At 42.0% G+C, this 14,098-nt stretch overlaps 1 protein-coding gene across 25 annotated transcripts in view; it reads right to left on the reverse strand.

Moving 5' to 3' along the window:
• Positions 1–14,098, reverse strand: part of SLC45A1 (solute carrier family 45 member 1) — an 80,310-nt gene that overhangs the window by 51,868 nt on the left and 14,344 nt on the right. For 10 of the 25 annotated variants that reach the window (XR_011135759.1, XM_068915882.1, XM_068915907.1 and 7 more), the window contains 5 exons: positions 10,390–10,435; positions 9,626–9,762; positions 1,829–1,970; positions 1,661–1,709; positions 972–1,076 (listed from right to left, as the gene is read on the reverse strand). The exons of 4 other annotated variants lie outside the window; for them this stretch is intronic. The gene's annotated coding sequence lies outside the window, so the exon portion shown is untranslated. Of the gene's footprint in view, positions 1–971; positions 1,077–1,660; positions 1,710–1,828; positions 9,602–9,625; positions 9,763–10,389; positions 10,436–14,098 lie in introns of those variants that run through there. 11 more of the 25 variants (XM_068915881.1, XM_068915883.1, XM_068915884.1 and 8 more) reach the window with 11 other exon arrangements.

The raw sequence follows: 14,098 nt of genomic DNA on the forward strand, positions 1-14,098 counted from the left end.
CTTCTCATATTCTTCCACTACAAGCCAATGTTTCCCAAACTGGGCACATACTATGAGACTGTCTGTGATCCTGGCTACGCCCCTACTAGTCAATGACTCATCCAAGTGAGCCTCAATCAATGGGAGTTCCATGATCTGTGTTTCTTCTTGTTCACATGCATCTATCCATTAAACCGGATGCACTTCTGCATTGTATCTCTAACCAGCCAACCCTCATCTGAAGACAATTCAAGTGTTTAAGTTAACCAGCCTGGCCATACGCAGCCAGTAAGCATTTTGCCTCAAAATTCATTTCCAACCCCCCATTAAAGCTACTGAATTACAAATATCACATTTCCAATCATGTAGCCTTCCCTGGCTTTGTCAGTGTTTCTGTTAAAAAACAGACCTCAAAACCTGCTATCGTGGGAGAAGCTTCCTCTTCAAGCAGGAGACACTGCAGATTAAAGCCAGGCCTACCCATAACATCTGGGTATTGTGTCAAAGGCACATATCCACCAATTTATCTCCTACAGGTCTTTACTCTGCAGAAATTGCCAACTGAACTTTTTTGAAGCTTCTAACTCACTTAAAATAAGAACTAAACACAGCCTAGAGACATCTGCCAGAGTCTCTAGGAAAGCTGGGTCTCTAGAAATGCAGGATGTATGCTACAGTAAAAAGTAAATGAAATTCATAACTTTAAGCAGCATATAGGGAAGGATCTCCTGTTATATTTAATTGCAGACTAAAATGGACTCAGTCAAGGTTTAAATGAATGTCTCACTGATAAGGTTTAGAAAAAGGGGGTTAGGTTTAGGTTTCATTTTGTTTCGAATAAAGTCAGTCAGAACTGGTTTGGGGAAAAAACAAAACAAAAACAAAACAGGAAGGAGTCAGGCACAAGATAGTTAACTTCTCCAAAACAGCACTGGACCAGGTTGCCCAAAGAGCTTGTGGAGTCTCCTTCCCTGGAGATATTCAAAACCCACCTGGACGCGATCCTGGGAAACACGGTCTAGAGGACCCTGCTCGAGCAGGGGGGTTGGACTAGACGATCTCCAGAGGTCCCTTCCAACCTCAACCATTCTGTGATTCTGTGAAAATAGGCACAACGTACAGGGTGCTGCTTGAGCCAGGCATTCATCGTGTATGCACCAAGTACAGGTCAAGCCCTAGACAAAATTTCCAGCCAGAATGGTGCACGCTTTCTGCCAGTGCAACACTCATCAGGTTATTATTTGTCTCAGTCACCAGATATCGTAGATCTCAATGAACAATCACAAGAATTTATAACAATAACATGACAATCAATTCAGCAACACTTCCTCTCTAGACGAAACACAAAAACACAGGTTTATTCTACCAGCCTCCCTGGTGTTGAATTTCCCTGCATGGATCACTAAGACAACAAAAAGATTGAAACTCCAGAGAGTTCAGAACACTCCCAGAAGGCAGGCTTATGCAAGGTAACTCCACGCAAGAAACTCTTATGAAGAAAGCAGAACAGAAAAGAGCATGTAGTGCATCATCAAGACAAGCAGAAGCCTTGGCTATGTGATCTGCAATTCAAACACCTACTTCTTTGCAAAATGAATGCTATTGTTTCTTCCCAAATCCATTTTAGTAGCCGGCATTCCATAAGAATCTCCCATCACACTCTCTTGATACAGTACTATACCTGGGCCCACTGCACAGGGAACGTCCATCTCTGCCTCGGGGAACTACAACTTAAATGAGCAAGGAAAAAATATTAATTAAAATTAAAAGTCAGTCCCTCAGCAAGCAGCTTCTTATTCACTAGCAAGCAATTTAATTCGCTAAATAAATTTCAAATGACCTTCACTACCTGCAGCTCTTCGCAGAGGAGCAGTGACATCTGGCCAACTGCTACACAGGTGCATCGCAGCATCTTGTGAGTCACACGAGTGAAACCGCAGTTCCTGCACAGTGCTGATATCCGGTATTTGCTGCAGGGATGTGGAAGCAGACTAACAAGGGAGAACAGAAAACAGCGGAGCAATGAATTCCCCTTTACCAGTACAGGCAGGGCGATATGCATCAATTCCCACCCCAAACAGAGAAGGGAGCCTCTGAGAACTCTAGGCCCTTCATCTCCGGAGGCTGATCATCTCCCGTTTTTGCTTTGTATTTGTACAAATCGATTTCTCTTCCCCTGCTGTGAAAAGACTTCAGCCTTTTTTTTTTTCCAATCCTTAAGGATATAGTTAATCAGCCTGACAGTGTTTCAGCTTCATAAAAGCAAGCATAGTTTAACCTCAGGCCTGCGGGCTGTTCATCCTTGATGGACATAAGTATATTGTAGAAGGGGTTGGAGCAGGCAGATATACACCTTGCCCTTCCAAATTTTGACAATGGATTTTTGAGGATGTTGCCCTCACTGACCATTCCTTGCAGAACTTCTTCATTACCTTAGGTTCTTTGGTCAATAAGAAACAGAAATGATTTGTCCCCAGAACCGCTTGGAGCTAAGCATTCCAGCTTTCCCTCTAAGCATTCCAAGCAGAGAAACCAGCCTCAAAGGGTTCTTTCCTTTTCTCCTAATTAAAAATAAAAGTTTATACATGGCAAGCACCATACACTTTTTGGTGTCACCTGACACAGCTACTGAAGAACTGTCTGGATTAAGCAAGCAGAGACTGGAGCTATAGAAATTGCTTTACCAGTTCTGCAAAAGACTAACTATAAGAGAGGTTGTGAGGCGAGGATGACATTTCTGAACTTACCACATTTGTCACAGCAAGGGGAAGCCACAAAGAAAACTTAAGCTGCCTGCAGCGACAACTCCAGAGGTTGTATGCTGAGCCCAATACAAATAACTGCACTAACTTCCTGTCAGCACTGTGATGGAAAATGTCAGTCATTGCAGAATTACAGGAGGTAGTGTCTCCGTTGCCATTAGCAATAAAGAAATAGATATGCTGGACGAGAAAAAAAGGGTCCATCTAATTCTATGTCTTGCTTAAAGGAGCTGGCAACATCAGCTTCCTTACAGAAGGATGCAAAAAAAGTCCTACAGATAGCAGCTTTCCTCACAGAGAAAGAGCTAACAGCTAACTTGGCTATCATGCTTCCTTCCTATCCAAAGTTCCCATCACTTTCAGCTAGGGAGGCAAACAATAGCCATTGCACTCAGTGTCCAAGTGATCCTCTTGGAGTCAAATGGCTCTCTCTGCTATGGAACGATCACTGCCAGCAGACTCGGGGCACAGCTTCTTAAAGGTCCAGCTCCCACATCTTCATAATCTTTGCACATGGCTGAGCTGTTAGCTTTACAAGCGGGGAAAATTAATCCTCCAGAAAGGACAATCAGCAGGTGATAGGGAAGGGAGAGCTGGGGAGACAAGATCATATGTGGAAGTGCTAATACTTCAAGAATTCTGTAATGTGGGTTCTAGAAGACAGTCTCTCTAAAGTGCAGATAAGATGTAAGGGGGTTAGAACATGGCTCAGTAAGTTGGCTTGTGTCCCCCATCCAATCCATGAGGACTTACCTCTCCTGAAAGAAATGTTTCTGGAAACTCTGCTGCCTTGATATAATGGTGACTGATGTTTTGAATACAGTATTGAAAGAGACTAGCCAAATAAAAGTAAAAATTACTAGTCAGAAGTAGCCTTCCTGGGGCTAGAGCTATCCTTCGGGAAGGACTATGGGCAGGGAACTGGAAACTGCTATCAACACTGAGCACTTGCAGGCTTTCCCCGTCGATACAGCTGACACCTTCCAGGAGCCAGTGAGGGTCCTCAAAAGCTTGTTAGCGCCTGGGACTCAGGCACTATTCCAAAATCATAGCAGCCTTGGAGAATATGTGTGGCATTATTCTCTTTGCTCAGCTACATGCAGTTAAAACACAATTGCATTTTCACTGTTTCCACAGAAAAACAGCAGTGCAAGTGACACTTAGCCCACAGCTTTTCTCTCATTCCTGTTTTCCAGTCTAGTTTCTTCAAAGACAGCAAACATCTAACATTCTTAAGAGGAGGGCTAGCCTCTTCTGAATCCTACCCGACCTGAAATACTGGCTTTGCTGGCCAGAGGCCCAGGTAAGGCTGTAACTATGACACTATATGCAGTACCTTTGCTTAACCTTTTCCTTCCCATGCTGCCAGAATGCATCTCCGGTATTTTGACATCTTAGCAACAAAGAATAAGTCATATATAGCTTCCCTCCCCCCCCCCCCAGTGAAATACACCTAATATTAATGCTTTGCAGCAACTGCAATCAGTACAGTCCCTGCCAAACTCTGAATCAGATGCTAGGCTGCACCTTGCAAGCATTTAGTCTCCCCACTGTCCCCAGGTCCTGAGGCTGCTGTGCCAAGTGCCTCCAGCTCTTCGGGGAGGGGCTCAGCAGCACCCTCACCTTTGGCCAAGTGCTTGCTGTGTTCCTCCCCCTCCTGACTCAACTTAAGAAACAGTCAAGTGAGCGATGTCCTTTTCTCTCTTACTGTTTGGTCCAAAAAAGACCCCGCAGAATTTCCATCATCGATAACTCAGTTCTTCGCATAGACTTACTTTTAAACAGAAAAGCCTGCAACTTCTTGGTAACTTAATACGTTTATAAACACCTCTCTAGCCATGACAATAGCTAGCTGACTAAAAAAGGTAAACCAAGTCTTTAAACAAATTACCGGGACATATTATCAGCAACTGAGTCTGGCAGCTGTGAATCTCACCATCTTTAAACACAATAGCTCCTTACTGAGAAAGACGATTTCTTCTGAAATCATGACTGCTTTACTCATCAGAAGAAAACTCAACACTAATAATACATTTAATTCCTCAGTCTATCCTTTTTAGAAGAAAACTTTCAAAAAGTAACCGCTATGTTTGTTTAAAGTATTGTTAAAGCAAATGACGCACATGCACTCCGGGCAGAGTAACCTGGACAAATGAAATTCAGACAAGCTGGACAAGGACATATTCTTAGCGCTTTCTGTTTTCCTGCTTTTAACATGAATAGGATCATAGGACAACTCAAGTTGTGTGGGACCTCAGGAGGTCTCTTATCCGACTTCTTATTCCAGGCAGGATCATCAGCCTTGAGGCCAGACCAGGTTCCTTGGGACCTGATCCAGGCTGGTCTTGAAAACCTCCAAGGATGGAGATCGCATAACCTCTCTGAGTAACCTGTTCTAATACTCAACTGTCTCATTGTGAAAATGTTTCTCCTCATAACCAGCTGCACATGACAAAATGATCTTGTCAACCACAGAAAATTTTCTTTTCTTGCTCTAGCAATTTCCTCCTTTTGTTTCTGAACTTTCACAGCAGTGTATTCATCTGTCAGACCCCCCCACTTGTCTCCTTTGTTCCTTTAACGCGCTCTTTACTTTTCACCTTCACCATGCCATCTCCTATGCTTAAAATAGCTTGCTACTTTTGGCTCAGAAATCCTCCTCAGATTTCTTCCTCTCATTCTCTCATCAGTAGACTCTCTAAATCCCCCCTGATCGAAGGAGGCCTGAAGGACCCCTATGAAGAAAGATCCCATGTCACCTTTTCACCTTGAATTCATCAGCGCAAGATGAAGGAGGCCTGGGGCTTTCCCTGCTCTGCAGGAAAGTGCATCCAAAAGCAGCACTGGAGTCTGTGCCTTCCTCTCCGCCACAGCATACCACAGGGTCACCCATGAGCTAGTGTCACAAAAATCTCTCATAAGCAGACACTGTAAACCGCTAACTAATTTGTTTTTCAGATCCTACCCTGAAGACTATTTGACAAAGCAATGCAGATGAAGCCACAACTTCTATTATGAGGCAATACTATCATGACTCCTGTGGCACGTGCTAATTTCTACAGAACTTCAGGCAAACGAGAGATGCAGACCAGCTGCGCAAGTCACCCCCCCTAAAGGAATGCCAGGTGTATTCATATTAGCATATGGAAAATGCTGACAGGCTGCTCCCTCCCCACCACCCAAGAGGAAAAAGAATTGAACTTTACAGCAAAAACAATTACCGCCTCGGATAACCCAGCTAGCTTAAATCTGACTTCAGCAGTCAAGTCTTACATCAGGTGACTCAGGGTTACTCAGCTGTCAAGCTGAATTATCAGGCCAGTCCTTTCACTTTGACATCAAGAAATAATGACTCTCATAACATTTCTTGCTACTCACTTGCTTGTCAAATAACACTGTTGATATCTTTGCTACAAAATAAATGCCAGCTACCAGAACGTAATTTACATGCAAGCTGCTCCAGCTTCTCTCAAGCATGGGCGGCAATGGTTCAGTTTAAGTAATTTACAAGAAAGTGTAAATTCAAGTGGTTAAATACGCTTAACATAATTTGAATGTCATAGAAAACTCTTAGGCACCTCCATTTCTAAAAAAGCAAACTGACATCTGAACATCCCATACCCTGGAGAATCACAGACATCCTGGAGCTTTGAGGCAGGATATAAATCCCTGCTAACTTGTCTGGCCCAACCACCAGGCATTGAAATGAATTCCAGATCAATTAGCCTTACAGATAGGGTTTTTGCCTATTCCTGCTCCTCAGAGAGGAAGAGGTAACGCTTAAAGGAACATCTCTTCTCTAGGCTGAGTCTGATAGTGATCCTGGGCAATATGCTCTAGAGGACCCTGCTCGAGCAGGGAGGTTGGGCTAGATGATCTCCAGAGGTCCCTTCCAACCTAAACCATTCTGTGATTCTGTGATTTCTCCTACTGTCCAAGGCAATTTTAAAGCATATGCTGAGGAGCACTAGCAAAAGTGTCAGGTATAGCACAACAGTTCTTCAACAAGGAAAGGAGGAGGGGAGGCAGTATTTCTAGGGGTCCGTGAGTATGCTACAGTGGGGCTGCCTACTCAAGACCCATTTATCCACACCTGGCAATGTGTTCTAAGGCTTTACTGTAAATTTTGTTTTACATTGCACATAATTTTTACATAATCCTTAAGACTTCACTCAATTCTAGCCCTATGTACTGCCTTTGATAGGGTCCCCTAACAGGCATGAAAGGAAAAAGCATAAGAAATGGGGCAAAGTGATGCTTCTGAGGCATATCCTTCACCTTCTGTCCATCATCCGTTATGGGTGCAGCAGTCAGCTCTAACAATGTCACGAACAACAGGTTCACAGTCGGCTACCTGCTCTGGTCCCTCTCCTCCCTTTGACACTGAGACACAAGGCCTTTCCGGACCAGCCCTTCAGAGACAGCAGGAGCTCACCCTGCACCCCCTGAGGAGCTCCTTTACTGTTCACCCTGGGAGAACACGGGCTGCTTAAAGCCACTCGCTCCTCTGCCATCAGCTGAACTCCGCAGTGAAATGCTTTAGTTAGACAAGTAAGGGCTAACCTTTGAGGAATATATGATCGAGTAAAGGAGCTCAGGTTAGGACCGCCCCTTACGCCATTTCTTTTTTCTTTTTCTTTTTCTTTTTTTTTTTAACTAACCTGTAACTGGCTTACTATATAGATTGATGTAAGACTCTCCAAGCCTAAATACATAAATAATACTCTCCAACAACCACCAGGAAGATTGCAGAAAAAACAATCACCAGGAAGATTGCAGAAAAAACAATCAAAAAGCCCCAAACCAACAAATAACTACCACGCTAGCTCCTGAAGTAAGTCTGTTAGCTGTGTGCCTGCTTACCACTCAAATAGTAGTGGTGCTCCCTGACTTCAGCAGGTGGAACAGGATCCTTAGCTACAATTTAGGGAAAAATGCTTCAAAATAAATTCACTGCATGCTCCCCCTAATACAGGCATACACTTTTATTCCTCAGGGATCTCTCCTTACACTGTATATGCTTAAAGGAGGAGAATAAAAAAGTAAATCAATTAGTTTTTTTCTCCAGTCAATAACACAGTCATCACAAATAAGCAAAGAACGTTTCCATTTCTCGGATGGACTGCTGTAAGAGCAAAGCTACCTAAGCATATCAACTTGACAGGAACTATGGAAAAGTTTCACAGTCATTTCCCTTACAACTTCAGGGACAATAACTCCTATGACCTTTACTTGCTTTAGGAAGTAAAAGAGCTTCAGTACAGACAATATAAGCTAGCGCACCTTGGGAAAATCAATATAAGCCAAGCCTACACAGTGCTGCACTCAGAACTGGGAGTTACAACTCAGAAAAGAGATCTCAAATTCATACATGACAGCCCTCCAAAATCGACACCTCAACACGGGGCAGCAGCCAAAAGCAGCCAACAAAACGTCAGGCCTCTCCAGGCAGGATATGGCAAACCAGACAGGGTGGGGCTATGTAAAGCCTTGGTGAGTCCATGTCTGAGTACCACAGTACCACGTGTGGCTCTTGTCTCTGCACCAAGGGTCACATGATGCAGTTAAGAAAGGCAAAGAGAAAGGTAGCTACAACAATGAAAGGGATGGAGACTGAAGAGGCTGGAAGGAAGCGTTACAGTCAAGGTCTGCAAAACCCATAAAGGCAGCAAACAAGCTGGAATGTACAACCTTCACCAGGCATGGTTGTTTGCCAGACCGTGCAATAGTAGAAGTGGGGGCTCCTGCTGAAACTAGCAGCAAATCAGGGCAAGGCAGATAAAAGAAAACACTTTACAAAGTAACCAAGGAACTGCCAGAGTTTGCTACCACCAGTGGTTGTGGAGGCAGCCACGCTCAGCAGGTTCAAAATGGGACTAGATAAACTCACAGACAATAGATCTGTAACCAGAAACTGCAGGACTAGGTATGGACATACCCACTGGCATCCCTGATATGACAGCTGTGGCTGCTGGGGGAACACGGGAGAAACGGACCACAAAAACTGTCCACATTTGCAAGTTTTCCTTAAAGTAGCCTTTCCTATTGCTCCCACAGGAGTCAGACTGCTGGCCTAGATGGACCTTTGGTCTGACTCAGCAAGCATTTCTCATGTTATTTTTATTCCCACATAAAAATCTCTCAGCTTTAGTTTAATCCACAGAGAGACAGAAAATTCAAATTCAAAACTTCAATTGGTACAGTTTCAATATTCATAAAAATTCTGAATAGATATTACTTCCATTACACATGCTTCTCAAATATCTTTGTTTTCCACTGAAGTATGGGCTATCACTTGGGAGCCAGCCAGCTGACATCAGGAGACAATGCAGACGAACTGCTGTCAACTACCACATCGGCATACAGTACTATTCTGATGGACAAGGAGAACAACTCTTCATGTGTATATCATGAACGTACCAGAGGTCATCATCGGCGTTTGTTTTGTGTTCAAGACAAGCAAATAAACAAGTAACTGCTCTCATGTACAGTGAGCAGCCTGGGAAAACGCTAAAAGAAATTTTGGGAGTACTGTGTGCACACACACACACACCTCTGTGTGCGTGCATTTCTGTATGGAAAGCTTATTGTTCAAATTATAAAAAGAGGATTTAAGAGGACTCATTTACCCATCACCAGAATACCTGGCCTCCGGATAATCCCAAGTTGTCAATCAATATACAGACAGCATCTTTCCATACTAGAGTAAAGGGACACCAACGTATCTTGGAGATAAGATCTGTATTACTAGAAACCGTATTACAGCAAAAAATTCATGAAAGCATTATTTTGAAACTAGTCCTTCCAGGAAGACCAGAAAACTTGTGAGATCACACCAGGATTAAAAAGAGCCTGTGTGCCAAGTCTGAGATTGAGTCACATACCTTTGCTTCCCCAAAAGACTATTTTGATAGCAGACTCTGTTCAGCTTACTTACAGATTTGCAGGTCGTTTTTTAACTTGCCAAAACATATGCCAGGCATGTGTGCAGGAGCCAGATAACTTATCATTTAAGTAATTTCTGAAACAAACACGCAGAAACAAGCATTTAGTACAGATGATTATCACTTATGCTTTGATTTTGGCTTCATACTACTATCTTTACATCATTGTATTTAATTACACTCCACATTTCCTTCATGATTCATCATTGCATAACAAACTAAGATAGGTGGTTTATGGGTGTGTTACAGGTTTGCACAATTAACAGAGTCTATTGGACTGGAAATGACGATTTGTATTAACTGAAAAGATCATGTGGCTGCATAGTTTGTGGGTGTCGGTTTACTAGAATTGAAAGTGCCAATTAGAGAAGGAGAAAACAAAGACAAACTCATTATGTTTTAAAGAGAAGTACCTATGACTTCCTGGAAATGTTGAAGTTTATCTGGGATAGGATTCCCCGGTGCTAAATTACAAAGAAAAATTATTCTTTCTGTATTTATGAGCACACAGGAATGGCAAAGGAGGAGGAAGCACAGGGGACAGAGGGATAACAAAACACAGACAACAATCCAGGAACAGCAAGGGAGATTAGTTTTGATACCAAGGCCACTTCAGCCAGCACTCCCCCTGCCTGGCAATTTTTTCTCTTTCTGAGAGCCAGGCACATCTATTACACAAACTGCAACGTGCTATACTGGCTTACCAATGACCAGCAGCTCTCTCCTCACTGTATAAAGACTCTTAGCAGCCTAGAAGGAAGAAAAGATGTTTCCATGAAGAAATTCTAGCTCCCAAACTTGTAGTGACCCTACTGATTAAGGAAGGGAATGTGGTTTCAAAACTACAGCAACTTCTGAACTCCCAGATGCTGCTCCTGGCTGTGCCGTAAGCCACATATATGCAGCCTTGCCACCGCAGACCTCACCTCACTTATCTTTCTGCAGAGCTACTTCCAACTCCACAACAGGAATACTTCCCACGCACACACGCTTTTTTCCTCCCCGTATTTTAAGGTCAACAGCAAATTCAGTTCAATCATACTTAATTCTTCACATGTACTTTCAACAGTTCAATCTCATTACAACAAATCCACATAACAAACGCAAAACTCAAATGTCCCAAAACTGAATAAAAGTTATACATTTGACTACAGGACTCGCAGCACATTGATCAATAATTAGGTGATGTTTATGGCAAAACAAACACCAGGACACTGAAGTAGCTAAACAAAATAGTTAAAATCAAAGATGTGATTAAAACTCCTGACATTTAGGCATTCCAATAAACCCTCTTTTGGATTTGCCTCTAAATAAAGTGTAAAATATATTTTCTTTTTTCAATCTACTTAATAACAGAACCACCTTACTTAATTATCCCTTGTAAATTTTTTAAGTTTAAACATAGACAGGAATTCAAATCAGGGTTTGAATTGGTACTTGATGTCGTTCCATGTAGTGTATCAAAGGAGGACAAAGTATTTTTCAGTTTTCTTTTCGGAAGAAATAGAATCAAGTTATTCCCTAAACTTGTGTTTTTACAATTCCATCCATCTTTATTTGAGGTCTCAAAATGCTAAACACAGCAGACTAAGATCCTCCAAGCGCTCATGCTTCTCACTTCTAACAGCAGACTATTATTTCTGCAGCAACGCCAGTATTGTGAAGTTCTGGTTCACCTTTTTACCAGACTCCACTGTAGATCCAATATATGTAATACATTAAAAGCTGGAGAGCACATGATGCAGAAATGCTCTCATAAAAACATAATAAAGTAATGTAATCTAACGCAATTATAGGCAAAGATATCTCACTGCCAGGATTTCCACTAACTACCTGTCAGCATATCTGCAGCCTTGCCCTCCACAGTGACCTGCATTGGTGACAGCTAGAAATTCCAACAACCGCCATAAGGTTTGAGAATATGGACCGGGCTCAGGAGTTCACCCTGCAATACTTCTCAATGACTTGAAAGAAGAACTGTGAGGATGTTGGATGCAAGAGTAAGATGAAACTCATTTTCTGTCCAAAGAAATCAAACCGGTGAATGAAGTTAGTAAAGCAAACACTAAAAACAAAATCCCAAAACAAAAACAGGACACAAGCTCGTAGATGCAAAAAGACTGAAATACTGTACAGAAGGTTTGTTTACAATTACTGTGACCACACCATTTTTGTTCCTTTTCTTATCTCCTTGCAGCCAAAATTGCTATGCACAAGTATTCTAAGCAGTGAGACACCCAAACACATATATATGCATGCACACAGGCATATACACATGCATGGGTACATACATATTCATATAACACAAATGTTTAAGAGTGAAAAAGTACTCTGATGCCTCCATTTCTAAAATGTCCAATTTGAAATGTTTTAAGGCAGCCTGATTTTAAAGACATGACCTTAGTTTCTTCTCTAAACCTCAAAAAGATTACTTATGTCACACATGCATAACCTGAAATAGAGACAGGGGACAAGAGACACCAACATTTAAAAATATTTTTCAATAAATATTTTAATTATCAGCTATTCAGTTCCACATGCAGACATAAGTGAGGACCTCAAATTCAGAGATTTCAATTAATCTTTTTTCCAGCAAAATCATAAGGCCCTGCAGCACTCAGCTTCTCAGAAAAATTAGTGTTTTATTACTATGCATAAAGGTGTACTTAGGTAACTAAACTTCAGGCTCTGGAGTTAAAAATATCACTCATAAATAGTAAAAACAGAATCAGAATTTGACATGACAAGAAACAGAACCAAGTCCAAGAGCATAGACTCACTTTGATGGGGATGTCTATAGCAAAGGATTAGTAATAAAAACACAAACACACATCTCCAAATAAAAATGGTAAGCAGACTGTTGTGTACCTTTCCCATTCCTTCTTTAGGCAGAATCTCAAATATGAATACAATTAACTTTCTACTCTTCGGGAGCCAAGTAACCGAACTATTAATTTCTACAATGATACACTTGAACTGTTTTCCAAGTACCATTTATATGTATACAAGTGTGTGTGTGTGTGTGTAACTTTTCAACTGAAATTACTGACTCAGAATGAGAACCAGCTGATCTTTACTCCCATCAAACTCTTCTTCCTGCTTGATCTACTCTTACCACCTTGGCTGACCAAAGGCTGGCCTATTCTCACACTGTTGCACACTCAAATCTTGAAAAAATTATCAAATCTCCTTCCTCTGCTTTCAAAGAGCTCCTAAAAACACAGCTGGTAAATAAGGCACTCCAAGCTTCCCTGGATTATTTTTCAGTGGCATGGTATACTTCTAGGCAGCTTTACTTAGTATTTATTTTGTACAGATCATCAGCCATGCCCATCGATCTATAAATAAATGTTTTTTAGCAAAAGAGCAGGCCATAGTATCATGTTTAATAGGTAAAAATGATAGAGCACGCCACAGGCAAGGCAAAGAGGAAGCAAAGAACTGACTAGTACTGTTCTTCCCAATCTCAATCAAGTCTGCTACCCAACTGTGAAGACTCTGCAAGACTGAGGACGTTCAGACTTGCCAATACAAACTACGCAACAGCTACAGGTGCTGAAAATATTTTGCTATTCCCAAGAGCTCCTGCTCTATCTTGACAAACATGGATTTGGCCACCGCAATCCGTTCATCTCAAAGTGGGCAATGCAATGTGTTAGGCCTGAAGATGAACTCAATGGACATATACTCTCAGCACCACATGCTGCAGTGCATCAGATCGCCTGGGACTGCCTCTTTCCACTGACAGTCAGACCTAATTCATACCCCTTATCTTGGTGACTTTGATAGACCTCTAATTAATAAACTTAAACTTGTGCAAGTACCAGTTCAGAGGCTCCTGTATCAGAAACACTCTTTATAAGGAGCAAAACAGTGGACACCTCAAAGATAAGAAACACTACAGTTATATCTGCACAATGTTTTCCAGCTTTCAGATGCAAGCTCACTTTGGCCATTTAGCAAAGGCAATTTGCAAGGCACGGCATAAATAGCTCAAGCTAAGCGCTATGTCACTACTCATACAGCTTCAAGTTGTTTTGCAGCAGTCACCACAAGCATATGTCTACCTGCAAAATACAGTGTGAATACATCCCATGGTTCTAGGTTCATGGTTTTAGAGTACATGCAAGGAAGGCATATATGTATGCAGTGAGATCATCATGGCAGAAAAAGCACACTGAAAAAGAAATAGTGAAATAGAAAAGGTAGAACAAAGACGATAGAACAAGGCAGCAGAACACAACATGTGTTCTGAACGGATGAAAGGGAACTTCAGCTATGATACAGCCCCTAACACTACAGGTGGGTAGACTCCAGGAACTTCCCCCAAACTGTCATTAAGCAAAACACCACACTTCAGCGAAATGCTATGCCTAAAGGGCATAAAAACACACACGCTGAACTGATCAGCTG

Source organism: Struthio camelus, chromosome 21 (genome assembly GCF_040807025.1).
Source record: "Struthio camelus isolate bStrCam1 chromosome 21, bStrCam1.hap1, whole genome shotgun sequence".
Taxonomy (NCBI): domain Eukaryota; kingdom Metazoa; phylum Chordata; class Aves; order Struthioniformes; family Struthionidae; genus Struthio; species Struthio camelus.